The following is a 780-nucleotide window of genomic DNA, read 5'->3' as shown; positions in this document are numbered from 1 at the left end:
GGGCCAGAGGTTTTTACAGGGACAGGGTTGAGGGGAAAAAAAAAAAAAAAAAAGCTATCTCCCAACAGAGAATTCAATTATTATTATTATTTTATTATTATTATTTTAAATAGTTTAAGCTACCTCAGCTGTTAAACACAATCAAAGCAGAAAGAACCGACTGCTTAATTTTATTTAATATTTAATCAGAAAATTTTATCTACAATAATTGACAGACCCCTCCCCCCATCCTTCCCCCTAAAAATTATTGCAGTTTTTTCCCCAAACTGCTGTTTTTTTTACGTCTTTTTTTTTTTTTTTTTTGTCATTTTTTTTTCCTCCTCCTGTTGTAATATACACATTGTAGTCCCCCTCCCCGTTTCGCTCGGAGGCCTGAAACCGGCATAAAACATGGAAAAAATGGTGGGTCAAAATACTCTGGGTTTTTTTTTTGTGTGTGTGATTTTTTTGGGTTTTTTTTTGTTATTTTTCTTTAAAACCGACAAACTCACGATTGCTAGAAAAAGCTGATTGTACGCACAAGCGGGCTGGGGCGGAGGGGAGAGAAGGGGTTTTGTTTTAAGCGTGAATAAAAAAAAACGGCTTTTCCCGCAGAAGTCCAGCGCCGATCCCCTTCCGTGCCCCGCGCCGAGACGTGATCAGTGACAGATCCAGCTGTAACAGAGATGCTCTTCCTCCTCCTCCTCCTCCTCCTCCTCCTGCCGCCGCCGCAGTCCTCCAGCTGCCTTCTCCCCCTCCCCGCCTCCCCGAGAAACCTTCCTCCAGATTACGAAGCCAGCA

The 780-nt window shown here is 42.4% G+C and overlaps 1 protein-coding gene across 1 annotated transcript in view; it reads right to left on the bottom strand.

Moving 5' to 3' along the window:
* NCOA1 (nuclear receptor coactivator 1) overlaps positions 1 to 780 on the bottom strand; it is a 79,498-nt gene that overhangs the window by 1,200 nt on the left and 77,518 nt on the right. The window lies entirely within an intron of this gene.

This window comes from Charadrius vociferus, unplaced genomic scaffold, assembly GCF_000708025.1.
Source record: "Charadrius vociferus isolate BGI_N301 unplaced genomic scaffold, ASM70802v2 scaffold41, whole genome shotgun sequence".
NCBI lineage: Eukaryota > Metazoa > Chordata > Aves > Charadriiformes > Charadriidae > Charadrius > Charadrius vociferus.
This window is presented reverse-complemented; position numbering and strand designations above follow the sequence as displayed.